The sequence below is a fragment of the Cavia porcellus genome, unplaced genomic scaffold, assembly GCF_034190915.1.
Source record: "Cavia porcellus strain 051 isolate PalLab524CR breed Dunkin Hartley unplaced genomic scaffold, mCavPor4.1 scaffold_4, whole genome shotgun sequence".
Lineage (NCBI taxonomy): Eukaryota > Metazoa > Chordata > Mammalia > Rodentia > Caviidae > Cavia > Cavia porcellus.
Window position 1 is genome coordinate 52,007,310 of NW_026947487.1, and position 26,953 is coordinate 52,034,262.

The 26,953-nt window shown below is 42.4% G+C and overlaps 1 protein-coding gene and 1 non-coding gene across 5 annotated transcripts in view; one reads left to right on the forward strand and one right to left on the reverse strand.

The window, feature by feature from the left end:
* The window catches only part of Nalf1 (NALCN channel auxiliary factor 1), a 543,379-nt gene that overhangs the window by 408,041 nt on the left and 108,385 nt on the right, over positions 1–26,953 (reverse strand). The gene's annotated exons all lie outside the window — the stretch shown is intronic.
* LOC111753861 (small nucleolar RNA SNORA48) lies at positions 1,608–1,747 on the forward strand. Its single transcript, XR_002788638.1, has one exon. It is a non-coding gene; the product is annotated as a small nucleolar RNA SNORA48 (small nucleolar RNA).

Sequence of the window (26,953 nt, forward strand, 5' to 3'; positions counted from 1 at the left end):
AGTGATGAGCTCCAAACCAAACTGTCCAAGTAGGAAGCTGGAAGTACAAGGCTCTCCTTGTCCCTACCCTCACAAGACTGCAGGACAGATGTGCTTTGGGGTGACAACTTGCAGCTCACCTGGCAGTCATACCTGCTGGATTTATTTTAAAGAAACATGGAATTTATTGCAGTTGGCTGGGAAGTGCTTATGAGAAGAGCAGGCACAGGACACCCCTGCCTCCGCAGTGTCTGCAGATGATGTAGCCTCAGGCAATGAGCTGAGGGTGATCCGTGCCCCAAGGCTCCAGGAGGACACCAGTATGCACAGTTACAGTTCTTCCCTAAGTGGGCCACGTTCACAGAGTGACACATAAATGTACACAAACCACATTTGCCATTGATTCTAATAAGAGCATCATCCGACATAAAACAAACACAAAAACAAAAGCTGCTGGCTTGGGAAGAAACAAAGTGAGAAAGTAATATAATTATCTGCAAAATTTATTCTAATACCAGAGCGCTAACATAGAAAAGGTCTAATAAGCTACAACCTCTTCTGAGAACAAAATGAAAATAATTATGCCTTTCAGCATATGAAAACATAAACAAACACTTTAGTGAACACGGCTGCACAAAACTTTGGAGGCTTTGCTTTATCATGATTATTTTCACAAAGACAGTTTATATTTGGTAATAGATCTGGAGCAATGAGAGAGAAGTTAGCTATGTGGTTTTTTTTGTTTTGTTTTGTTTTGTTTTGTTTCTTTTTCAATGGATAGACACTGCAGATACATCAGAGAGCACGGGAGCGAGAGTGTCGCTGCAGAGGTGCAGTAGCTGAGAATATTTAAGATACTGCCAAAATAGAAGCCATGAAAGAGTCAGAGTTTTAACTCTAGTGACAGCATGACCACAGCAGAAACACTAGATAAAAGATGAGTTATTCAGTTTAAGAACACATGGTCAACATTTTGCTAAACCACAGTTCGGTTTGGGGAGAAGTTGAATGCCTGCATTATTCAGGAACAGTGAAATTCAACCTTTGCTTGCAAGAAAATGTCTTTAAAATGCTCCATGCTCATTCCCAGAGCTGTGGGACGTGTCGCTTATGGGTCAGAAATGGAGCCAGATCTTTGCTCCATTCAGCCACTATTGATTCTTTTACCAATATTTCTGCTGCCTAAGACTGCGTGTCATGAAGAGCGCAGGCACCCTCAAGCTCAGCCAGATGCAGTGGGTCAGCTGTTACCTCACCAAGCCCCAGACAGAGTCATGTCACAGGCTCTTCATTCCTTCTAAATAGCGGAGATTCACACTTTAAAAAGCACCATCATGTTGACTTCTTCATGCCTAATCTGCCTGCTTTCCACCCCCTAGGATGTCCTTAACACAAATTTAAATTGAGCATTAAAGAAAGTCCATTTTGTTGAGTTTCACCAAAGTAGGAACACTCTGAGCTAAATCATGTCATTCAGGAAAACAAAGTAATCTTGAAAATGGATCAAGAGATACAGGGAGTGGAGGGGAAGGAGAAGGGTAAGGGGCATAAAAAGATTTAAAATGTGTTGTGTACAAGCACCAACTCCCTGTGAGCAATGTAACTACATACTACAAACATGTATTAGGAACCCTGGCAATGGGCAGAGACACCTTATTGCTGGTGTTGCCCTTACATCAATCAGGGGCAGAGCAGATGACAATCCTTTGTTCATCCTAGCTGATGCCTGGATTGGTGGCCAAAGCTGTTTCATGCCTAGGGCACATAAAATAAAAAACAAATGAACAAACAATTTCCCTAATAAAATTTTTTTAAAAATAGAAGGAGTAAAACCCTGGCCCTCACTCATACCTAGTAGTCTATGTCAGAATGAGTGGATAGCTCAGGTTGGAAGTATGACTGATTATACCAATGGTCAATATTCTTTGACATATAAACCTTATCTTTTAACACAAAATATCAGTGGGAAAATATTTTCTCTTAATAGTTACAATTGAATTAGCAGTGGAATACAGTTACTCAATTTTCTGACATAATGTTATGGTTTGGGTCTGGATGTCCCCCCAAAGCCTCATGCAGTCATGATGATGGGCTTTTTGCAAGTGGCTGAATTCAGAGCTTGTGATAAGTTTATTGTCTAGTGCTGGGATTGTACATGTCAGTGCTACACCCCCTGCAGGGCTGATACTTGCATATAGTATAAGAGAGAGAAAGGCTTTTTTCTGTCTCTTTCCTCTCTTGTTGCTTTTGCTGTTTTATGCCCACATGAACTGTTGCCCCTCTGCCATGTGCCACTCTGCCTTGGAGTCGACTGATTATGGGCTGAAAACTCTCCAAACTGTGAGCTAATGCATTTTGCCTTTCTTAATACTGGGTGTCAGAAAAGTAACTAATTCATATACTTAGGGACAGCATGTCCCTCTAGATTTTGCAGTAAGGACCTTCATCTCATATTGCATTCTTTGCCCACTCAGGCAGAGTGAAGTAACTGTAATAATAGGGAAAACTTGTATTCCTTTCTCAAGGTGTGAAAATGATGCATCCAGTATGAGTGAGAAAGGATTTGATTAAATTTTATGGACAGTGGAGATTTCTCATTATTTTTGTTGATTTTGGTACTCCTCGTCCATGTTTGTCCCTACTTCTAGTAAACCCCAATCTCACAAAGGAAATGAAAATCCTCGGTACTTTCTGTATCATCCTGTCCCACAGCTAGAGAATGGGTGATGATGACTTAGTCCCTGAAGACCACAACCACACCCTTTCTACATTTATCAGGAAATTAGCAATGCAAAGCATGAAAGAATGCACAGAATCTATGCAAAGTGGCCCTACAAGAATATCTGCAGAGGTAGGAATGGTGGCATCTTTTTCAAGCCAGATATTTTGGGGTAGATTTCATTCTGCACAGCTAGATAGCCTCTGGTTAGTTTAACTGGATTTCCTGACGATTCCGTTGATATAAAAAGTTTTCATTGCCTTTTACTTGTTGCTTTCAGTTAGCCCACAATTAACTGATTATTTTTCTCTTTTGGCTTTGTTTTGTTTTGTTTTGTACTGGGGATTGTATTCAGGGCCTTGCATTTGCCAGGCAGGACTATGCCACTAAGCTGCACCTCAGGGCCTTAACCGATGACTTCTGCTTACACATGAGCACAATTGTGTGTCTTCCATCTTCTGTAAGCTGCACTTTCTTATCTTTGGAACATCTAAACCAAAGAGACCCCCTATGCTCCTCAGCATTAGAAATGCATGTTTTTCTCATATAAATGATTACACCGGCCCCCATTTTCAGTGTGAAAGGATACAAGTGTTCTCTGAGTAGCAGCAAAGTGAAAGTGAATAGAATGAACTTGTTATCCAAGAAGGGCACACATGAAATCTTTTTATCTAAATAAGGGTAGGGGTCTTTGAAAGTCATGACACAATTTGCTCCTAGGGAATCATCCACCCTTAGGAAAAATTATACTACTCACATTTCCCCTATGACATTTGGAATCAGGGGACTTTGCTAGGGAAAAGGAGAGATTCTTAGTTGAAACTACATGTACTCCTAAAAGGCCTTCTCTCTCTCTTTGAACATTATTCCATTTTATGGGCACTCTCCCCGTCACTCATTTTATGTACTACTACATCTTCTGACACAGTGCCTAATAATGAACATGGACAAGACTATTGACTGTGGCAGACCCATCCATGGCCGCGAGGGGAAGGGCAGAGAGCATGCACTTGCCAGCAAATGTGTTCGGGTGTAATCTCTAGGGTGGGGTCAAAATTATATTCCTGCAAAGCAAACCACAGTTTTCTAAAGGGAGACTTTGGCACAATGTCACAGTGGTTCAAAGAAACACACACTGTTACTGGTAATCACTGGAGGTACTATGAATGCACTCTGCATAAAGAGTTTAGAAACATGTGATTAATCAAGCAATTTCCTCCGCTTTTAACTGATCTGTTTTATGGGCACATGACTGCAGCACGCAATGATCCCACCTATTCCGGGGAGTTGCATCTGCCCTTCTTCACCCCCTCTGTGTGGCCCGTGTCTCCCTGCTCCTCCCACTTCGTGGTCCTATTCCTTTCTGCAAAAGCTCTATTTCCATTTTTTCCCTTCAATTCTCTTTCGTTGTTGCTCAAGAAATTTCATCCAGAAATTTCCCCACCAAAAATCTAACTTACACATTTTCTTTTTGCTTTTCCCTTTATAGAGAGGTTTTTACTTTCAAACTAATTATCAGAATGTGTAAGTTTATAGGGAAACATGAAACTAGTCACATACTAACACCAAATAACACCACAATAATACTAAGAATGGCATTTGAAGAAAAAAAAAAAAACCCAAAATTTAAAAAGCCAATAATCCTTAAGATTATCACTTTCAGCTTCACTGAAAAATAAAGTTTTATCTGTTTCATGAAATGCTAAAAATAACATGAATAGCGCTTCCACTGACTCCATAACCTACGCTGGAACTGGCATGTCAGGTGAGTTCCACCGAGACGCGTATTCATGTGTCGTGTTTCATGTAATAGGTCACTAACATGAAACAGCTAACTACAGGTGAGGATTTACAGCAAAAGGGAAACAGCACAGGCATAGCACAGAGATTCCTGGTGATGTCCAAAATGTTTCACCACTTCCTGGTCACCAGGCGAGGTAAGCCCTGAGGCTCACAGGGGGATTCTAATACTAGATGCCAGGCTGCAGGTCCAATCAGGCACAGTGTCTGCAGTGCAGGCCGCATGCTACCTGAGCTACTGACCACTCGTGGGCTTCACGTGGGTCCGTTTCTGAAGTGGAGAGAGTCTAGAGTGCTGCTCCATCTATGCGATCAATGGGAACGTGACTGCATTACATTTCAAAATCTGTTTTGAAAATTCTGGCTTATTGATCATTCTCCTGTGAAACTGATTTCCATCATCTAACATTGAAACTTGCATCAATCATTTCACTTGGAGTATGGATTTTCGAAGCTCTTCTATGTCCTTTCAACCTTGGAAGACACCCTGACTAAATATTCAACCAACATTTTCTCATATAGTTTAATATAATTACAACAAATAATTACAGTTACGAGATGAAGCTCTCAACCAGTTGTTGGTGACACAACACAGGCATTTCACTGTATTCAAGGTATATCCCATAGCTTTCAGCCGCAAATACAAAACATTTCTCACAGATGTGTTAACCAGACTTCGATGTGATTGGAAAGGTCAGTGTTGGCATGTATAACTACCAGGCAGACCACCAGACCTCAGCGTATCTACTCTTGTTTTTTAAAAAGTTGAGAACTGCCAGGGATTTAGCTCAGGAGCATAAGCGCCTGACTGGCAAATGTGAGGTCATTAAGTGATACCTAGTGCCCCGCAAAAAATAATAGTAAAATGTTGAGAACAATCTCCCATGAGACACAAAACATCTCACAGAATCGGCTCATTCTTAGTAAGACTTTTTAACTTGGTTAATGTCACCAAGAGTCTCATCATATTTCAGTTATTATCACCAAAATCAACATCCTACTTTCTTGGCTTAGTGCTCATATTTAACCAAAGATAGAGATTTTCAGACTTCAAAAGGAATTCCCAAGTAATGAGAAATTCTTAAGATTCTCTTTCAATTCAAGAAATATGTTACTCTTTAATGTCTTAAGCAGTGAAACCTTTTGACTCTGCCCCCAAATGAACCGAAGGGAAGCCCTGCCCAGTATAATTTTCTGCAGCAATGCAAATATTCAAAATCTGCCCAGTACCTCATGGAAGCCACCCCTTGTGTGACTCATGAGCACCTGAAAAGACAACCAAGAAAATTAATTTTCATTCTACTTCATTTTAATTAATTGAAATTTAGATAACCAGATATGACTAATAACTACTGTACTGACCATCACAGAATTAGTGGATTTAGTGGAATATTGCTAAGGTGATAATTTTTTGGAGTATCACAAAATAATTCTCATTTTACCAATTCACAGTCTCTCAAAATTTGCTGTGTAAGATCTCAATAAATGGCTGATTTATAAATTCACATTTCACAATGGAGCAACTGGAATATTATCATCTAAAATGAAACAGATAATGAGTTTGGACTTTATTCCACCAACTCTACTTGATCTATACAAGACACAACACAAGGGAAAGTGTAAATGTACACAGAACCTTCACAGTTAATTTGGTGCCTGCTTCTGGGCTGATATTCTCATTGGAATTCAATGATTTGGTCAAGAAGGGAGGCACTGGGTTCTAATGGAAAGGATGTGTGTAAGATCACAGTTATTCCAACTTGCTTTGTTCACAACCCAAGTTCAAATTTTGACTTTTTTTGTTTAATTAAATTGTGTGCATGTGACACCAATGTGGTTTTACAAAAAAAAACACTGTGGAACCTCCCGCTGGGTGAATTTCATGCAAACCAGGAATATATAAAAATATTTTTCTAATCATTATGGCTCTGTATATCTTACTTGCTTGGAAAGAAGAGAGTCTAGAGGCTAGTATTTAGCCTATGAAAGCTTATCCCAAAAAATATTTATTTATTGTGTGCATTCCTTGCTCTCCCAAATTATCTGATTTTTTCTTCTGAAATGCTTGGTTATAACTACTGGAAGACATGTGTTATCGCTGGTATTTATTTAGCTTATGTCTCCACTACCTTGTGACCAGCTGCATGGCAGAGGCAGTAACTTGCCTATCATTGTGTCTTCTGCAAGGAGTGAAACATAGTCCTACTTAAAGTAGATAAGTCAGAGATGTTTACAGATTGAAGCGTGATTTACACTATGGCTCTATACTAAGCTCCCATCCTCTTTGTTTCACTATGTCCTTCTGAACCAAGATGCATTCACAAGGGAAAAAGCAGTAGTTATGTAACATCTTGTCTCCCTGGGGACATCTTTGCCCCCTGAGAATTTGTGTGGCAGTTTTTGTACAAAGCAGGAATATTAATCTATGCAAAACCAAAATCTATAGAGTATGTAGCAGGAATTTCAAGCATCAGTTTCAAAACTACTTCTGAATACTATTTTTTTTTTTTTTGAAACAGAAAATTAGCAGGCAGAAAGACACTTTTTCTGTAGGTCTTAATTATGTTTTTACTCCTACTTAATATGAAATGTGTGCTTGGTAACCCCAGACAGTTTCTAATGAAGATGGTGAAGGTGGTGTCTAAAGATCGATGATAGGAGGGAACTGTAGATTTTTTCAGAGCCAGAGTTAGACAGTTTTCTGTGGATTATGTAACATTTCACAAAAAAATAAGCCTCAGCAAAAATTAACAAAACCCTTGTTATATCAACTCCATAAAATACATGTTAAAGGAAAACCTTCATGTGTTGCCTTGGTTGTAAAGTAATCCTAAAATGAGCATCTATACAATAGATCAGGGATGGCGAAACTTTGATACTGAATCCCTAAACTGCAACACAACACCCACTTATTCATGGCACATTGCAATTAAACCCAAATACTGAGGCTTTAATTTAGAAAGAGCAACTCATCTGCGTGGCTGGCATGCAGGCCGAGAGGGTCCTGCCTATGCACAGACCCATGCACTGCACAGGTTCACCGCTGCTGCTATAGGTTGCACCTCACTTTCGCAGTAAGAATCTTACAAAGCTTGCGACTCCATTAAACTCAGATGTTTACCTATGAATTGGGAGAATTTTCAATGCCTACGCTCTTCCTTTTGCTGCTTTTCTCTAGAAGAGATACCAATAATCAGTGACATGCCCAAGAACAAATAAAAAAAAAATACAAAGGAATGAACCCAAAACAGACAGTAATAATAGCACTAAAACAGAGGTCAGGGCATGACACAGCCTAAAAGAATATGTTAGCCAAGAATCATAAAAACAGTCTAAATTCTGAGATACACAAAGAAGCTGCGAGCTGGGCTTGACACAGAGGCTGTGAGAGCCACAGAAATTAATTTGGAAGGTTCTTTGTTTGAGATTTGATTAAAAAGTCCAGGAGACACAACAGGCCAAGGCAGAGATGTAAAACTGCAAAGCATCTTCCACAAACCCAGCTTTGTTTCAGGAAGCAGGCAAACCCTGCCAAATGCTGGATGGTGATCCTTGTAATTTCCCAGGGGCATACACTGGAAAGATGAAATTTTAAAAACGAAAGCACAGAGATGTCACGCAGTGTGGACGGTTTGTGCGAAAAGGTACAGAGCTGTCTTTCAGCAGACAGCCTACAAAGGCTTTTCAAATTGTTGCTTCATAACACAGCAGTGGTTTGATTCCTTAAATTCAAAAGACTTTCTCTTGTAGCCCATCAAAGACGGAAGCAGAAGCTGGCTCTGCTAACCTGCGAACAAAATGGACTGGAGTCTGCAGCTCTCCTGTGTCTCCTCCCTGTCTGCCTGCAGCTGGGCCACGGCCAGCACCTGAACCTGACCTCAGAGCCAGCCCTTCTGGGCCCCAGAGCTCAGCCATCCCTCCTGACTCATGTCCACGTGAGTACAGCAACTGCAAGGCAGCTTTGAGTTTGCTCTGGAGGAAGCTCTTCTAAATGTGTGCTTGCAATTTAATTAGATTCCTCCAAGTCCCTTCCTTTCCATTCAAAAAGCAGAGCATTGTATATATTGATTATCCTGTGAGGGAAATGAACACAAATGACTGGATATTACTCCCTTAGAGGAACAAAGGCTATCACTGGACATTGCTGCTGTCTTATTTCATTACATGACATTTTCCTGCCCTGTTGTCTTTTGAGGACTCTGAAATATGACATCCACAAGCAAGGCTGAGGGCTAATATTTAGAGGATGATATCTTCTCAATGCGGTTCTAAGGGAGAAAGTTCCGATCTACGTTCTACAGACAAGGGAAAGCAGGGTCGAAGGGCCTAAGTGCATCGTTGGAGACCACACAGCCACATTTGGAGCAGCCTAAACTGCTCCTTCAATATCATCTTTCACAGTCTTACCTCCTTTGGAAAACCAGCCCCTCATACTTAGTAAGCTATTTGGTACGGAGGTAAGAGAAGGATAAATGGGGGCTTGGAGACGGTGGTGGTGCACACCTGCCATGCTTGTACTCTGGGAGGATGAGGCCAGAGGACTATAAGTTAAAGCCCAACCTGCACAATGTATTGAATAATTGAGACCTGGTATAATAATTTTAAAAATTAAAAGCTGGAGATATAGTTCAGTGTGAGAATCCTGAGTTCAATTCCAAATCAGAAAAACAAAGATGTTAACCCTATGCAATTTTTTTACAATTATTGAGTTATTTTTTTCTGTATCTAATTTCTAAAGAAGGATGAGATTAACACTATGACTCAATACGCTCTTCTCTCCAGATTTAAAGTATAGGAGCAACTTCTTGAAACTGAAACTCCACGGCACAAGGAACAGTGTGCTGTGTAAGCTATAGGAGAGGAATGCTCTTAACAAGTTCTGATCGACCTGAACCACCAGAAATACATGCATGATTATCCCATGGGCAGACTTTGCTACCCAATGGGAGACTGTCCAATGGGGTTACCCAACAGGAGACTGACCAATGGAGAGACTATGCTACCCAATGGGAGACTGTCTAATGGGGAGACTTGTGCTACTCAATGGGAGATTGTCCAATGAGGAGACTTGTGCTACCCAACAGGTGACTGTCCAATGGGGAGACTTGTGCTACCCAACAAGAGATTGTCCAATGGGGAGACTTGTGCTACTTGATGCACATTGGAACAACTGCATGTGTACCACCGGTCAAACAAATGGAAGGAAGGAAAGAAAATGGATGAAGAGACAGAGAGAGAACAAGGCAGGACAGGAGTCCATCATTTAGCTTTTCTGACCAGTAAGCCTCTTATGAGTCACTTCAACTTCCTGGATTGAAGTCAGCTCCACCACACAAAGAAATCATTGCAACAGAAAACCTCAAAGCTTCCTGCAGCTTGCAATTTGGCCATTACAAATTTAGTGTCAAGACTCCTTTCTATGGCAAATGTTCCATGTTGGCAGAGCATGAGGTGCAGGTGTTGGGGCACAATTATAACAGAAGGACACATTTATAAAATAGCAAACTTACAGGTACTTCATGACGTAGATTAGAGCTCTTTAGCCAAGTTTCTGCTTCTGAATTCAACAGCCCTTCACTGTGTCTATGTCCAGCTACATCTCTTACAAGCTCTGAGTCAGAGTAATTATCTGTACCTTAAGACACCCTGGCCTGGACACCATTATCTATGCTCACCCTGTGAGGGTCCCCTCCCCTTGTTCCCAGATTGCTTCTATATTTTGATAAACAGTTCCTGTGTTTCAACAAATCTGTTCAAGACTAACGTATCTGTAAATATATGACTCAATGCATGTAACCAATTATGTAGCCTTTTGTCACTTGATTTGTACCTCCTACTTTTAAATTCTACATAAACTAAGTTCTCTGTAAGCTCTGTGCTCTTGCTCTTGAGGAACTATCCCATAATAGCCTGCCACATTTATTGCTACCTTTTTATCTCCTGGGTGCAAAGAGTCTTCCTTTCAGTTTAATTTGAGTTGTGAATTCACCTACAGTACAGAGACAAATACATTTGAAAAAAACTCAATATTGACAGGTCCACAGGCGGCCCCAAAGCACCCTCTAGTTCCTCCTCCCTACCTTCTCTACTAGGTTATCTACCATTCTTTCCACAATTCCTCACCAAGCTGGGCGACTTCTCAATATAGGCTGGACATTATCTCCTTTGCTTCTTGGCATTCTACTTTGTCATGTCATGTTCACATCCATGAGTAGTTTGATATATTCATGCTGCATCAGTATTATTTATTTTATACTCTTAATTCCAAGGAAACTGTGGGTGCACAGCCTTGTTCTTCACCTGTGGTTTGGGCTCCAGAGAGTTCACATGACAAAATATCATAGTGAGTAACTGGATCCTTCCATGAACACCGGTGCTACACTAAACCACAAGTTACTGTGCAAGGAAATCAGGTACCACAGCACACAGTGTTTCATGAAAACTGGGAGAGCTGATTGAGCTACAAGTTCCAGCCCATGAGCAGGGAGTCACCTCCATGAACAGGGTACAGTCAAGTGGGAGAAGTCTTTGCACTCATGGGATGAGCTCAGTGGGGGTGAAGTATGTACAGTTCCCAGCTGAATCTTACCGAGTTGTGATGCACACGAAACACTGAGTCCCTTTGCAGAGCCGGGCTGCAGCTCACACCCTGTAAGGTTCACTGCTGGCCTGGGGACCTCATGTATCATGAGTTCGTGTGTTTGGACACATAGAAACAGATGGTTAGGCTGGATCAATGGTGATCACACGTCTTTGAAGATCTTTTTAATATAAAGTACAAGCTCAGAGTATCAGAATGCAAGGATTTCTAAAGAGCAAGAATCCAATTCCCATCCCATGGAAAGTCACTCCAGAAAGGGGAAGTAAACGGGCCAGTGCCAAGCATGCAGCACACCTGCTCTTTGCTCTGACTATGTTTTATCAAAGTTACCCAAGTTCAGTGAATGGATTCAGTTAACTTTGGGGAGATAAAAAGAAAAGCTGGGGTGTGAAGCTCAGAGTGTCCATGGTAGGCAACAAATCAAACCCAGCTGTGCACTCTTTACAACACCCTTAATATTTGAGATCATCCTATCAATGCTTCCATCAAGACCATTCAGATGTTCCCTAAGGCGTCAGACTCATTTGCACTTCCAAGCTGGGAGTTTTTAACCAAGGGGAGAGGGTTGAAAGCTTCAGAAACAATATTTGCATCTGGAAACGAGAACTTTCAATCACTCTGGCACTGTGTTCCCCATACTTCACATACTTCTGCATTGCCTTTACTGCAAAGGGTCCATCAGTGCTCGGAGACAAGTACAGGAGAGAAGGCAGATTTATTGGACTCCCAACCCCTGATCTCCTTCTCAGTTCTCAAGGTCGTGCACTGAAATGGGAGAGAAACTCTGCAGTGACATTTATAAACAACTAGTTCAACAGCCTACTTCCTCTTCACTTTCTGCATGAAATAAGCAACACATATAGAAATCTTTGTGGAACATTACACTGAAAATACTTTGCTTTCTCAAAGTAACTGCACAATTACCTATTTAGCTGGAGATGGGAAATATGATAATACTTAAATACTGACTTTCTTTTTAGATGAAATGGCTTTAATGGTGGACAAGGAATCCCATAGTGACTGCTCACCTCTCTGGAAAATGGGGTAAATGTTGAGTTTGGTAGGAAGAGAGTTCTGACAGCAACTGCTTGGCCAGTAGAAAGTTTGAGTTATGGAGAGAATGCTTTTGATTATTCATATGTTACACTGAATGAAAATAGTGAGTTCGGGAAAACCAAAATCACTGCCTGTTAGAGTTGAGAGGAAACAAGGTCATCTGCTTGAATTGCACACCCATGCTAAGGATTGTCAGTGATTCCTATGGGGATATAGATGCCCAGCTGACCTCATATTGCACCTGCATCCCCAGCCAGTGCCTCTCTGTCAGCTGGGTTCCTGATGGTGCCCTGGAGAATGGCCTTCTCCTGCCACTTATTGATTCTGTTTGTATCCTCTGGGATCAAACATCAACAAAATGCTGACAGCCAAATGGCTATCAGTTGCAGCCTGACATGTTCTCCAGTCTCAATCCAATGTATTTTGATTCCACCACTTCCCAAAGTGCAGTGGGAACATCTCAGGTCTGACTGCAGACCTGCTGAGTCAGAAACTCTATGGTGCAGCCCACAGAGCTGCAGCGCAGCCAGCCCTGCAAGGGATCCTGAGGCAGAAGAAGGCTTGAGAACCCCTCAGCTAGCAAACCCTTCTCAAGGAGAGGGGAGGTTGGGAGATACAGGAGACTCAGGATTGGGGTGAGAGAACACAAATTGCTAACTGAGATGCTCAGAAGTGGTAAGAAGGAGTTCTGTTCAGTACTCCAGGGGCAGCTGCTGCAAACAAGAAGCAAAAATCATGGCTGGAAGTATGGGGGAAGAAAAGGCCTAGGCTTCAAAAAAGCAAATTTTAAAATAAAGACAGTAGCTTCTGTCCTTATCACCTTTCAAACTTCTGTAGCAGAGATGGGCTGCCAAAGCAGACCCTGAGTACTTTCTTCTCAGCTGTTATGATTTGCGTCTAAATTCCCAATTTCCCTTCCTCCCCAGAGCCTCATGTGTTCTTAGGTAGGCCTTTGCCTGGATCTAGAGCACACTACTGGGATAGAGGGTGCATGATAACTATGGGTTTGGCATAGCCTTGGATGTGGACAACAGAAAGCCCCACCTTGGGTGTGGGTGGCACCAATCAAAACGTGTGGACCCTAGAAGGGATATAAAGGGAGAGAGGGAAGGCAGGATGCTGCTGCTTCTGCACTGTCTGCTTCCTGCTTTACAATGGACTGTTTCTCCTCTGCAGTGCACCTCTGCCATATGACACCAACCTCAGAGCCAGCTGATCATGGACTGAAACTTCCACAGTTCCACAGTGAGCTAAATAAACCCATCTTCCTTTCACTTTGGGTGTCAGTATTTTTGTCTCAACAAACAAAGAAAGTAACCAAGACATTCTCCCTAGCTCACACTCTCTATCTTAGCCTCGCCTTCCCTGAGGACCAGCCACAATGGATCCCAGACATGAGTAGGATGTGCAGAACTTCCATCTGTTTCAATCTTTCCTCTTTTTACCCAAGAAATGTTTAATCTTTCTCTTTTAGGACCCAATGGTCTTGTGTGATGTTCCTGAGAGTCTTCGCTTTCAGTAGCCCCACTCCCTGGGCACTGATTGGCCCAAGGGACAGAATCTGCCTTCTCCCTGGTTCCCACATTCAGCTACTGACCCAGTGTGGAGCTTCACCATCAACAAGGCCCATATCCCTGCTGCTGACCCCTGGCCTAGGCATCCTGTCCATACATTTGACCATCCTAGAGTTCTTACTCTGTTCTGCTCACTAGCCTATCTCTGCTATGACACTACCCTGGGGGCTCAGGACCCTGGTACAAAGTGTCACGGACTGCAGACCAAGAGTGTTGCCTGTGGTAGGCCAGGAATGCCATGCTTTTCCATTACCTCACCATGAGCAATGGCAGCAGAGCCATCCCCATCTGCTGGTCTCTCCAAGGAAGGAGACGCTGCTCCCTTTACTCATAGCCTGGCCGCTGCTGCCACCCACAGGCCTGCATCCTCAGGGAGTTCTCCTGGGGACACCATCTGCTCAGCTTGGCTTGAACAGGGACATACGACAGACAGGGAGATTTTTGTACTAATAAAGGGTGTGTGTGGGAATAATACTTAAAGGTTTCAATGAGCACCAGTTCTTACTTTGTAAATATGCTCATGCTGCACAATGGAGGGCAAGGAGATTTAGTGAGTGCTACATCTGCCATGGGGGTGGGGGGCTGAAAAGGCTTGTTTTGCCTCTTTTGCTCTGGCTGCATTTGCTTGTTGCTGCCTTGAAGCGTTGTTGCCCCAGCGCCATTCTCACCTGCCTTGGAACCAGCTGATTATGGACTGAAACCTTCATAAACAGTGAGCTAAATAAACCTTTCCTTCCTTCATTTTGGATGCCACGTGGTTTGTCCCAGCAATGAGAGAAAAAGAAAAGTAACAAAGACAGATTCTGGTACCAGGAGTGGGACCGTTATTGTGACTGTACCTGACCATCTGGTTTAAGGTCTTTTGGGAAAAGGATTGTCGGAAGAGTTTGAAAAGGTTCAAAGATTTCGCCTGAATGTATAGAGCTTGAACATTTTAGGATGTTTTGTATGTGAGGTTCTAATCAGAGATCAGAAGACCAGAAGGCTGATGGAAATCCTGCCAGTAGAGATGAGGCTCAGGAAGTTTCTGATAGAAAGAAGGACTGCTTTGGTTGTTGGAGTCCACGTGATGCATTTTATGGCCTGGTGGAATGTTTGTCTGAATTTTGCTTGTATCCAGAGACTATATCTGAGACTAAGATTAATGGTGGTGGGCTGATTAATCTGGTAGAAGAAATTTCAAGGCAGTTGAATGTTGAGGCAGTGGCATGGCTATTGTTGGGGGCTTTTAGCCAAATTTATGTTGTGAATCAAGAATAAGGTACCCAGCAGGATGATTTAAAACATTGTGAATTTGACCAGAAAGTTGTGCACTGCAAAGACAGAGCTGAGATCTCAATTCCTCAGAAGGAACAGAAAAATAAAAAAGATGGCCTGTGAGCATCACAGGAAGAGACAGCTGGTCCCCATGCTTTGCAATCTCAAAACTGCAAAAATGAGGCTTTGATTGAAGAAGAAAGCGCAGAGTACAATGTTCCAGCATGGTGGAAGCCACAGCATATTCCAAGCTGGCAGCAGCATAGCGAATTTGTTCCTCACAATCAGGTTCAGAGTGCTCAGCAGTTCAGGTGCTCGACTCCTACAGGCAAGAGAGAGGAAAGCCTGGCTACTGCTCCAGCTGGCAGCAGACCTCAGTGTCATTCACGTGGCACTGATTTTAGGTACATGGAGAATGTAAGAGTTCTGAGGTTAAAAAGGCTTCCATCCCGATTTCAGAAAGCCTAGGAAGCCTGAGAGGGCAATGTGTGAAACTGAGTGTGAAGCCAAAGGTGCTATGGAGACCCCAGAAGTTTGGAAAAGCCAGGAATGTGGATTATCTGAGGAAACCTGCAGTGACGGAGCAAAGACAGCCCAAGAGAGAAGCCATGGAATTGGTAACCATAGGGGAGGAGTCACACAAACCCTTTGGAGCTCACAATTTGCCACAGATTGCCTCAAATAGTGCACATGGAACTACAGGACTTAATGTTTGTCCTGTTGGATTTTGGAGTTGTTTCAGTCACAACCTTTTGTATCTCCCTGTTTGTATCTTTTGGAATGGAATGTTTATTTTGTGCCATTGCATGTATAACTTTGTTTTCCTTTGTACAGAGTCTTGCAGCTAAGATTTGCCTTACATCTTGGAGGAGACTTGGGACTTAAACTTTTCAGCAATGCTTAAACTGTTAAGACTTTGGCAACTCTTTCAGGTGGACTAAAAGCCTTTTGCATAAAGGGATGTGCATGAATCTTTGGGAGTCCAAGGGCAAAATGCTATATTTTTAATGTAATATAATGTTGATAGACTTAATGCTGGTTCTTAAGGATTGTTAATCTTTGTTATAATGTTCAGATTGCAAAATGTTAAGATAAGCATGTCTTTGTATCTGGAGGCTGATTTAAAGAAATTGACAAATTGCCAAATTGACATGGGTTGGATTGTTATGGTTGATACACTGTGTCAATCTGAGAAGTTTAGAAGTTTAACTGAGAGACTCAGCAGGGAGCCAGGATCCTTACTTTGTACATATCCTCATTTAGTTCAAAGGAGGGCAAGGAGATTCGGTGCTACATCTGCCCAGGGTGTAGAGAGGAGTGGCCTGCAGACACTAAAAGGAAGGAGAAGAGGCTTATCTTTACCCCTTTTTGCTCTGGCTGCTTTTGCTGGCTACTGCCTTGAAGTGTTGCCCCAGTGCCATGCCACCCTGTCCTGGAGCCAGCTGATTATGGACTCAAACCTTCACAAACAGCAAGCTAGTAAACCTTTCCTTCCTTCATTTTGGGTGTCGGGTGTTTTGTCCCAGCAAGACGAGAAAAGGAAAATAACCAAGACAACCACTATGGAAAGCAAGATGTGGATTGCTCAGATAACTAAAACCAGACGTTCTGTTTGACCTAGCTATTCCTGGTACTACTCTGACATAAAGAAGGACCAATTTGAGATATTTTTAGATAAATGAATGCACTCCAAGACCATAATCTTGAGAGAGAAAAAATCAGACACATGAGTTTAAATATCACACTGGTTCTCTTGCATGAGAAAACCAAAGTATAAACAGGGAGCAAAATGGAGGTTTTTTTTTTTTTTTTTTTTTTTTTTTTTTTGAATGGGAAGGAGAAAAGAAATTGGGGAGGAAGAGGGAAGGAAAAAAATAAATTGAAAAAAAGAATAAAAAATGGAAATAGAGCTTTCATAAACAGAAAAGGGGGAAGATGTTTGAGGATTTCTAAGGTCACCTGCATCTCTGTGAATGCAGACACTGTTTGTGGGTACCCCGAGAAAAACGTGAAGAAGGCCTTGGAACTGGGGACTTACAATATTGACTTCAGAGCAGGCACTAGTTGGACACCATCTGATTACTTTGTCATTGGGTCCAAATGTACATAAAATGGCATAAACTAATCACAACTTGACTTTGGGAATAGACACCAAGAGTAGAATTGTGAATACTCTGGAAATCCTGAACCCAATTGTATAAAATAAAGTGAATGCTTGTGAAAATAAGTTATCTTCTTAGGTGACACTGTTCAAATGCAAGATAGCCTTGCTTACACTTCCATGGCTTCCAAAACATTGAGCGGGCCCTTGGCATCTCCTTCAGCAGCCAGCAGACAGGATACAGGCCACGCCTCCTCACCCTTCCAGAGTGCATGGCAGCAGCGCAGTCAGGCAGAGCCCGTACCTTCTGTCTCCCTTACACTCGGTGCGGAGCAACGCTTCCAGAGGATCAGGTAAAAATAATTCAGTTCTGCATCTTCCTGCAGAAATGCATGGAAGACAGTTCCTTCCACTGTGTGGTGCAGATCCTGCCTCTCTGTCTGTCTCTCTCTCTCTGTCTCTCTGTCTCTCTCTCTCTCTCTCTCTCTCTCTCTCTCTCTCTCTCTCTCTCTCTCTCTGTCTGGCAGAAACCACCACGGCTCCAGCTTGAGCTCTGCTGCAGACTGCTGCAGGAGGCACATCCATCACCTTGGAAGGGATTTCCCTCCTGGGCCTCCGTGCAGAGAGAACCCAGACTGCTTAGCTGCAGAAGAAAACATCCGCTCTGGCACCAAGGACGCCTGGGATGCCCTCCCTCGGCATTTCTGATTCTCTCTGCAGTGCTCCTGCTGTCTGGGATGTCACGCAGAACAGGCCAACCCTCTCCCTCCCTGTTCTCTCCTGGAAGACGGAGCTGCAGAGCCAGGAGGTAGCAGGGCACTGCTGGTGTCTGATTGACCTGACGCATCGCTGCTGTTGGAACTTCAAACACTTTCTAAAATTTCTCTCAAGCAAGTCTCTGGTGCACACTGTTCGGCTGCACACTCTGGCTAGCGAGAAGCTAAAGCCAGTGTCCTTGTTTTTCCCCCACCAACATACACATCGTCTTTGAGTTTTATGACGATAATAAGCATAAATCAGGTGTTCGCAAGGGAAAAAACAGAAGGATTTGGGTGGAATAGGCAATGACCTCAATCCAGAGACATAAAGACAGAGACAGAGACAGAGAATCAATTTAAAAACTCATTAGAGCTACTTGAAAAATCATGCTCTTCAAAACAGTTAAGATAGTTATACTGCTAATTGATACTAGCTCTTTGAAAAGAAAGGGGTGTGTCTATATCCCTTGATCAATTTTTCACATATCTAGCTTGTAATCAAAGCAACCACTTTGAAAATAACAATGTAGTAACCATTTTTACTCTCCTACAATCTTATTTTGAAATGATACACCATTGTTTTTTATCAGTTTTTCTTTCTATGGGGCTGGGGATTTAGCTCAGCGGCATAAGCGCCTGCCTTACAAGCAGACAGTCATGAGTTCGATCCCCGGTACCAATAAAAAAAAAGTTTTTCTTTCTTTAAAATAAAAAATAAATAAATAAAATATTTTTTAAAACCATGGTCTTATTGTGGGCATCATTATGGAAAGTCTTCAACAGCTGAAAACAAAAATCCAATCCAACTCAGCTATTGCACTCCTAGTTATGTACCTGAAAAAGTTGAAGACATCATGTTACTGCCCAGGGGACACATTCATGCCTATCTTTATAGCACAATTCATGATAGGTCATTCTCAGATAGGCCTCCATGCTCATGTGCAGATGAATGGGTAAAGAAGATGGGTCTTTACACCTGGTGGAACACTACTCTGCCATAAAGAAGGGTAAACTTGAGTTACTTGTAGGAAATGGATGCACATAGAAACTGTAATTTTAGGTGAAACCAATCAGACACACAAGCTTAAATACGCCATGGCACCTCTTACCTGAGAAACCTAATTTAAGTGAAGAGCAAAGTAAAAGATAATAGGAAACAGAAAAATCTGTCTCCTTCAGTGTGGTGTCCTCCGCTTTTCCACTCTGAGGAGCATCCTGCCTCTCTTAATTCCAAAACATTCCATGCAGACTCTGAGACATCCAGGGAGAGGTCTCAAGGGGAAGTGGATCTCTAAACTCTGGATCCATCTTTAACCATTGTGTTTCTTCCTGTTAGTAAATGCCTCTCTGTCTCTTCTCTCCAGCTCAGGTAAGAGAATCAATCAGTTTAAGAAGCAACAACTATTAGCTACTTTGGATGCAAAGGCAATCTTTCTTCTGCTTACTGTTCTTACTACAATAAACACTCCTAGTGTATGGAGACCTAGGAAGCTATTAATGACCCCAATCAATGCAAAAATATCACTTTCTATTTTTAGGGCACAGCTAGTTAGGATCAGAAGACCCATGTTTACTAATACAGTTTCAAATACAGCAGTGCTTCTGGTGATGTACACCATCTACAACATGGTCCAGTGGCATGCATTATCTTATGGCTCTAAAATGAAGACTTAAAATACTTAACTTCTCAAGTTCAAACCCAAGGAGGAGTCACCAATCAGTGCTCACACAGAGGGACAATGTGATTTAAAGGTAGAAGAAAACCACCAAGGCGAAAGTTGTACTGTGGATACAATATGCCGTACTTAGTCCCAAATCCCAAAAATCATTTAAAAGTATTCAATGCCAGCATACTTCTGTTATTAATGTATTTGTTTATCATTACAGAAAGGAATAATTACTCATAGATAGACACATACCTGCATTTATATCTACATAGCATATGTAAATATTTGATACTAGATATTCCAAGGAATATCCCTCTGATCATTAACCATGCTAACTAGGCCACCATTTATATAGTCAGGCAGCAGTTAATTTACACTTAATACATTGGCTCAATTTCCATATTTACATGCTCCAAAATCCCTGTGTGGTTTGGAGGAGGAGGAGGAGAGGACTCATTTTACTTTTACTGAATAAGCCCTGATTTCATATGATCAAATCACAGAAAGCAGATATTAAAATAAACTCAGAGTCAAAATTATATTTGTATTCATATCAAATTTAACTAATTTTCATGAAATTGGCTGATATGAAACAATTTTCTGTCTCAGACAGAGCTGAGTTTATCAATTATTTCCTCCCCGTATCTTTCTTCAGATAAGCACACAGGATGCAGAAAGCTCAGCCACAACTCCACCTGGCCCAGAAGAGCACAGGGCCCGGTCTCCCAGGGAGAATGGCCGCAAGTTGCCCAGTACCGGTTAGAGTGGCTGCCAGGAGCTTCCGGCCAAGGAGAGAACTCTCACGGGAACCTTCTTTAGCCAACGTGTAGAAAATAACACTGAAGTGACAGAAAAGAAAATCTGGAAGACGGGGGCAAAGACTGCTCAAAAGCGACAAGGCCCCAAAATTTTACAGGATCTATACTTTTTTTTAGGATTTTCTTCAGCAAATCGAGGGTGATGATACAAATTGAATTTTGAAATTTTCAGCTGTGAAGGTTACCAAGACATATTTGACCTCTGCAGTTGAGTGTATCATTTTTAACTTAAACACTTCACACCCAACAAATTCTTACCAATCTAAATTACTGCAGTTAAACCTTAGCTACATGTAGTATATGTGTACATATTCACATAGGATGTTTATACATGTTTATATATAATGTATTGCATACCTGACAGACATGATCATACATAGAACATGGGTATAGTGCCATATTGTATTCTAAATGAATGCATATTACACTATGCATGATCATAGGTGATAACATGTATTCCATAAACACATATATGATAGTAAATCTTACTGAGTTCTTATAGTGTCCAACACTTGAGGCTTTTCCCTATGTACCAGAAATAGAAGTTTTAATCATTTACCATGCACAAAGCAGGGAAGATGAGGAGCAAATTTGCACGCAAAATGTCAAAATCCATGGGACCTGTTTAAAATAGGCCCTTGCAGGATGTGGTATGCACACCTGGAACCAGAGCTACTAAAGAAGCTGAAGAAGGAGGATCTCCAAATTTGAAGCCATCTTGAGTAACTGAGGAAGACCCTGCCTCAAAATAAACAGGAAAACAACTTTAGTGTCCAGCGCACTTGCATAGAGCGTAGTGCTGAAAATACATTGGCCCCTCGTTTAACTGTTACATATGAATTACATTTTTATGTGTAAAATCAGTTTTAATGAATCAGACTAACTTTGACATACACAGTCAGTTTTCCACTGCTGGGCTAGGACAGGTTTGAGATAAGACACTGGGGGAATCATCCAAAGTATTTCTTGTCTTCTATAGTCAAAATACACTTAAATTGTCCCAATCAATAAAACTGTTTACTAATATAACAAAAAACTTAGTGTTGATTATCAATAACATAATCTCTACAGTTTCCATTTTTAAGTCTACTATTAAACTGTTTGATGAAATGATCAAACATGTCTCTACTCTAGGAAGGTGAGGAACAGCCCAATAAAATAGATCTCTACAGGCAATGAGCATCTGGATTTCCTTCCACAGCATACTGCAGGTGCTGCTGACACACTGGCGCCTCCTAGCAGGTGACCCAGCTATGCCTTCCGTGAGATGAGAATCAAACAAGATACTGGTTTAAGAGTCTGTGTGCGTGTGTGTGCGCGCGTGCACGTGTGTTGCTAGAAATTAAGAGAAGGACTCTACCAGAGATATATTACCAGCCTATGAATTTATTTGGATTTTTGTGATGACTGACATTAGTTCCCTTTGTAAAAAAAAAAAAAAAAAAAAGAAAGTAGCCATGAGATAAATGAAACTTGGAGCTTTGATTTAATCTGTTCCTGGTACTTCTGTGTTCACAGATTTTAATTCAGTAATTGAAGTCGAAAGTGACTCATGCCCTCCTAGCCCGTATTTCCCTTCTTTAGAACATATCAATACGACCTTGTATTAATCTATGATACCTTTAAAGTAGTTTTTAAAATGCCACATTGAAATCATTCTCCATGTGCTTTTCACTAAAAAGTACCCTCTTCCTTTATATTGGGGAAACCGGATCACATTGCATCAACTCCCGTAACAATTTGAGAACCAAATGCAGGCATTTACATTGTATTCTAATTTAGACGATAAGTAACAGAGTTTAAGATCAGCGCTCCTGATGCAGGAGCTGACAAACATCAAACAGCCTCTGTAGCCTGACAGGCACTGAAGTCCTGGAATTCAAAGTCTGCACAATCAGAGACACTGCCACCTACAAGCAGAGCCCTTGGGGTTTCCAGAAGAAGCCAAGGAAAGGGTCCCCTGCAGAGGGGAAGGCACCCTGAGTCCAGAGGAGGTGACTCGGACTATGTGTCCTATGTGTCCGAGTGCATTCAGCTACAGCGTCAGGACTACTTGTCCACGCAGCCTTTGTGTTACCCATGAACTTTCAAGAAGCCATTTTGCTTTGGGGTATTTGAGGAAATTGCGCTCCAGGATCCAAATACTAATTTATGTTACAGTAAATTTTAAAAATTCTTCCTTTCTCCCCCACGATCCCACAAGGAGCTTCCTGTATTCATAGGAATTCATATGATAAAGGAAAACAAATACGCAAAGGAAAAACAGAAAATCAACAAATGTGCTTAGTCTTCCTGGACGATTCGCTCCTCACACCCGGGCCCTCTCTTTCTAGTGATGCTCAGCGCTGCCTCTCCCTGCGGACCTGGATTCTAACCTGCTCCCCCAAGCTTTCCTGCAAACTCTGCGCGGGGCTCCAGACACCACCGTGAACGGGTTCACACACATCACACTGTGCTCATGGTACGCATTACATGGGCTCCGCACGACAACCACGTTTGTGGTGTGAGGTGATTTCAGCCCTGCCTGACTCTGCAGACGCCTCATGCGTAAGTTCACAAAGCGGGCGTTTCATCTACCAACCATACTCTGCACGCTGCGGTACCGCGGAAAGGATCAGCTGAAAACCAAAGCGCTGCCCCAGATTCAGATTCCGGCTGGGCTTCCTCAGGCCTCCTCTGTCCTGCAGGAGCTGGGGCCTGCGCGCCTGTGAATGAATAGGGCTCCTCGCCCCGATTCCCTCTGAAGAGCTCCCCATGACTGTTCCCACATTATCTAGGACATAGGCTGGAAGAAAGGGCTTGTGGCTCTGCTTCTGCACCGTGCAGGACTGCAGAAAACAGAAGAATCTGTGCCTTCCCGCATGTGCTTATTCTAACCTACTTTTCTCCACAGTGAGATTGGAAGCTACCTGTTATCTTCCAGCGCCCTTCACAGCCGTGGCAAATAGCTGTACCTACTCGTAAGAATCTATTAAGAGACAGAGAGCTGCATGGAGTCGCGTCTGCAGCAGTCTTGACCCTTGCAATTGGGCCACATCTCTTCCTCCAGGGAGAGAGGTGTGTGAGTGTGTGCATGTGTGTGCAAATCCGCAGACAGCTCACTCATTCAGAAAAAGCTGCATTTCCTCACATTAATCACTTTGCAAGAGTTCAGAGCGAGGTAAGAGGTAGGAGAGGGCACCACTGTTTGCAAATACATTATGCTAATTTTGAGGATTAATATGGAAAGTCGTGAGGTAAGCCAGAGCCCTGTAACAAATCAGGGATGCCTAAATTAAAAGCATATTCATGCAAATTTTCCAGAAATACTGAGTACTGAAGTCTGTAAGTTGTCCTATTAAGATAAAAAAGCACCAAATCCATTAGTAACTTACACCTAATGTCAATTTCTTAAATGGTCTGATCTCTCTCAACTGTCACCCAGGGTGAGCAGTCACAGCTGCTCATTTCACACTCCTTTCCCTGCTGGGCTCCGACACAGAAAGGATCTGTGTCTTCCCTGGATTCTCCTGGGTCGCCATATTGAAGAAGATAAACTCAAGCTACAGCCCCGGTAAAGACTTGTTTTTATTTAGAATGCCTTCGGTCCCAGCTACGCTGTCTTCTGGCCAAATTTATACAGGCAGTGTGAGATGTTTGATCACATGAAAGATTTCAGTTACTTACAATACTAGATTTTAGCCTGCCTAGTATTACAGGTTGAGTATGAGATGACCCACCAAAAGCTCATGCCTTAAAGGCTTGGTCCTCAATACAGCAAAGTTCAAAGGTGGGATGTTTGGGGAGCGCCTGTCTCAGAAATGTTTTGACCTCATTACTGGACCAATCCATGGATGGTCAAACTGTCCATGGGGAGGTCATGGAAACCTTAGGAGATACAGATAAGAGGAAGGGAGTGGTATCACTGGTGTGTGCCTGGAGAGGGCATGCTTTGCCCCTCAACTTATACTCTCTGTCTCTGCTTGCGCTCTCTCTCTCTCTCTGTCTCTGTCTCTCTCTGTCTCTCTCTGTCTCTCTCTCTGTCTCTCTCTCTGTCTCTCTCTCTCTCTCTCTCTCTCTCTCTCTCTCTCTTTCTCTCTCTCTCTCTCTCACTCTCTCTTGGGTACCATGAGGTGTGCTTCTGTACCATAACACTCTGCCTCACTCCAGCCAGAAGGAAGGGAACCAGGGACCATGGCCCGGAACCTCCAGAGCCATGGGCCTAAACTAACCTTTCCTCCTCTAGGCTGTTTCTCTTAGATATTTCATCACAGGGATTGAAAGCTGATTAACCTTCCCAGATGTGTCTTTGAAAATCAAAATCACACAAAGATGGTGATTTTTCCTCTAGAATCAAAGGCATTTCTAGTATCATTTTAAAATGCAAATATTTGTATTAGTTCAGTGAAAAGAAAGCTTTGTTTTGTTTTGTTTTTCAGAAACTTATCCATGAAATGCAAATAAGTGGCCTGAATTTTTTAAAAAAGAAAACTAGTAGAAATGGCACAGCACTAAAGTCATTATATCATCATGTTATAGTGAGGGTTAGTGTACATGGATGCTTTAGATGCTAGTCCTAGGGTACCAGATGTTGTTCCTAGGATGTGATTTCTGTCTGCCTTCCCAAAGGTGAACAGATAGAAGAGTAGATACCTGAAGAGGAATTTTCTGGAGCCCTGGGATGCTGACGCCTCCCTGTTCCTGTGCCATGTCTGTCTCGAGGACGTCCACAGCCTGACTTTGCAGAAATCTGTCACTAGGAGGCATCTATGGTGTTGCACTTTGTGACAACAAAATCCATCCTTCCTTAAACAAGCATCCCAGTGGAGTTAAGGAGTTGAGAGCTGGATGCACAGGGCACCAAAAATCTACTTTCCTTCCTGCTGCAATACCAGTGTCCTTATAAAAGTCAGTCATTTTCAAACATGTGTATTGGTCCATTTGTGCAGCACAGAATGACTATTTCATCGTGGGAGCTGGTGCATGGGTGCAACACATCTCACCTTCTCTATCCACTCCCCAACCTCTCTTGCCCCTCCTTCTCTTGGTCCCCTTCCTATTTACAAAAGTTCTGCCCCCTTGTTTCCTATTATCTATCTTTTATTTTGCTCCTTAAGTCATTTATACTTTGAGTTTTTCACACAAAAGAAACCATGTGACACTCGAGTTTGTGTGTCCAATTTGTCTCACTTAGCATTCTGGTCTCAAGGTGCACACACTTCCCTACAAACCACTCTGGTTTATCCTTCTTTATGGTGAAGTAGTGCTCCATTGTGTATAAGTACCACAGTATCTTCTATCAGTTCATCTGTGGATAGACAAAAAGGCCACTTCCAAGATTTAGCTATTAAAATTGTGCTGCTATAAACATGGGTGTGCATGTGTTATTGTAATACGATCTCTTTAGATATTTTTGAGCTATGATACATAGTAAACCTGGGACATAATGGAACTAAATTTTCTAACCCAGAAAGATGCAGTTTCAAATCCTGTTCTTTTTATTTACCAGACAAGTGACTTGATGTGATGCTCATGCCTTTGAGCCTCGGTGGCTCAAGATGCAGGTGATGTTTATCTCCCAGGAACATTATGAAGATGGAGTGAGGTGCAGACAGAACGTGTTCACCTTGTGAATGAAGAGAACTGCCACAGATGGGGCACTGGCTGTGCAGCGTGGTTTACAGGAACAGCAGTACACGAGAGCCTCCAAAAGAATCACTCCCTTCCAACTCCCTTATGCTGCCCCAAGCTGCAGACACTGCTGCGCAACCCTGCAGGTGAAGGTGAGCCAAATTCCATCTGTGTGTCTATGGAATGAAGGGGTCTCTCTCCTGGAAATAGAATGACCACTGCAGGTTGGAAGGTCTGCCTTCCCAACTGAATACAAGTTTCCATGCAGAAAGTCAGTGAGCAGAAAGCCCAGTCTCTGGTGGAAAACAGGAACCCAGAATGCAGGCATTTCAGGCTCATGGGGGAAGAAGCTTTTAATAATGAATTTTGGTTTGAAGTTTTAGCTTCATATGGAACAAGCAGACCTATGGAACAAGGGCACACTGGAGCCCGTGTGTCCTTATGCCAGACCATGTAATGGGCATTTCCCAATTCCAAGTGAACAGGAATATGACATGGTTGGATGAATGAAATAATTAACTTACAAAGAATGGCCAAATGTTTGCAGCCAATATTTGGAATTGGGCAACCTGCCTATTTAGGTTGGCTGTGCAAATCTGACTGGCTCTCTGGCTCCAGGAAAAGAGTATGAAATCAGAACAACTCCCCTCTCGATCCTCCATCAGAAGGCACATATGTTTAATTCCTCTTTCCTGTTCCATGAAGCCAGGAGAGGAAGACATGAGAAGGAGGAAGTGAATGAGATGCTTGCAACACCTCAAAACAGATCCTTTTAGAAGTCATGATGGTAACATCAGTTTTTGATGGAAATATCTGATCATTTTGTAGAGGCAGCAGCTGTATGGGCAGTTGTAGCCTTCTAGATAGGAATGGGTAACATGACCAGTATGGTACCCTCCCTTCCTTCCTCCTGTCCTTCCTTCCTTCCTTCCTTCCTTCCTTCCTTCCTTCCTTCCTTCCTTCCTCCTTCCTTCCCTCTTACTCCCTCCCTTCCTTCATCCCATCTCCCTAAT